The following is a 2,083-nucleotide window of genomic DNA, read 5'->3' on the forward strand; positions in this document are numbered from 1 at the left end:
CATCCAACCATCATCCAACCATCATCCAGCCATCATCCAGCCATCATCCAGCCATCACCCAGCCATCATCCAACCAGCATCCAGCCATTATCCAGCCNCCATCATCCAACCATCATCCAACCAGCATCCAGCCATTATCCAGCCATCATCCAGCCATCATCCAACCATCATCCAACATCTTCCAACCAGCATCCAGCCATCATCCAACCATCATCCAACCAGCATTCAGCCATCATCCAGCCATCAGCCAACCATAATCCAACCTTCAAGCCAACCATCATCCAACCATGTGTTTGATATTGTTGCCTAGCTGCAGCAGCCATCAAAATTTCAAATATTAATCAGATGTAGATGTTCGTGCATCTAGTGACTACGTACGGAAAGTTTCAGACTTATTTTGCCGACGCCTCTCTTCCCTACCAAAAGGATGAGCAAAGAATTACAGTAAATGCTTTGTTTTTCAGTTTCTTCCGTGTGAAACTGTAAAATTGATTTGTCAAAATGGTAATTTGAAGTAGCTGGCAATAAAAAAAGAAGGAAAGAGGTCATGAAAAAGAACATATTTTTATGTTGTTGCTTGGGCGTACCTGTCACAAAGTTCACCTGCAAATCAAGCTGTGATGACAAAACTTTTTTCTCTTGACGTTAGCAAAAACTAATCTGCAGCCAAAAGCAAAAGCGAACAAGCAATGTCTTTGTCTTTGTATGTGTGGGTACATGTTTTTGTTACCTGGTGCGTAATCAAATATATAAATANGCAGCTAGCCCAGGCAGCACCGACGTCTCAGTGCTGACTAGTGTATGTAGCCACAGAGTCACGGTTAACACACACTACACAAGGGATGCATCCCAACACTTTTACTTCAATTATACGCGTATTTTACTCACAAACCAACAGAGTACACACTTAACTCTGCGGCGGGAAACATGGTCATAAAAATAACAAAGAAGTTAGCTTAGCAAGGGTCGGACACACAAAACAAAACAACACTAAAAATCAGACGAAGCCCAACGCTGTTAGCTATTACAGAGACCCGCACATGACCCGCTCTGAGCTCTGAAGGCATTAATCAAATAAAACAGAAGTATTTACGACTGTAAAAAACCTCCATTAATCTGATATTAACCTTTTAAAGCTTTTTACAGGCCTGCTTCATGGCGCCATTTTGTTGAGTCTCAGTCCAATTCGGTTCTTCTGGGCTCCGTCAACTGCTCGGACCCGTCTCTCTCTTTGTCTGCTCCCGTCTGCCAGTCTGCTCACTCTGGTGGCTGCTGTTTCGGTTGTTTCGCTGAAAAATCAGTAAGCGTCCTTGCCTGTAAGCTGCTGGAAAATCACAAGGCTTCTTCCTTTGAGCTGTTGACTCTCAGCTAACACTTGAATGACGAAAGACGATAACTTCAGCTTCTAGACATGTTCATTTAACGAGAGATGCAAGAGAGGGTGCTAACAGCTAGGTGTTACGAAGAACTCTGACAAAGAGCGCGTGCCCGTCTCCATGCGCGCTCCGGTCGGACGCCCCCACGGTCTGACGCTCGTTCACATTTCTTAAAGGCACGGTACACAAAAATATACCACAATAGCAATAAAAGGTTTCTATTATAAAATTTTTGGGACCATTTGAATGTTTCTGTTAATGCGTTGATTTGGTCTTAAATGTCATTACTAATGGTCTTAAAAGGTCTTAAATTTAACTTACTGAAACCTGCATGAACCCTGCAGTCTCCTCTATCCCCTTCAGCTCTGGCTTGCCCCAGCCAGGGGTGTGTACTGAGCCCCCTCCTGTTTAATCTGCTGACATATACAGTGGTTTGCAAAAGTATTCATACCCCTTCAACTTTTCCATATTTTGTCACACTACAACCACAAACATAAATATATTTCACTGGAATTTAATGTGAAAGACCAACACAAAGTGGTATACAATTGTGAAGTGAGCCCCCTCCTGTTTAATCTGCTGACATATACAGTGGTTTGCAAAAGTATTCATACCCCTTGAACTTTTCCATATTTTGTCACATTACAACCACAAACAAATATATTTCACTGGAATTTAATGTGAAAGACCAACACAAAGTGGTATAC

This window comes from Austrofundulus limnaeus, unplaced genomic scaffold, assembly GCF_001266775.1.
Source record: "Austrofundulus limnaeus strain Quisiro unplaced genomic scaffold, Austrofundulus_limnaeus-1.0 Scaffold569, whole genome shotgun sequence".
Lineage (NCBI taxonomy): Eukaryota > Metazoa > Chordata > Actinopteri > Cyprinodontiformes > Rivulidae > Austrofundulus > Austrofundulus limnaeus.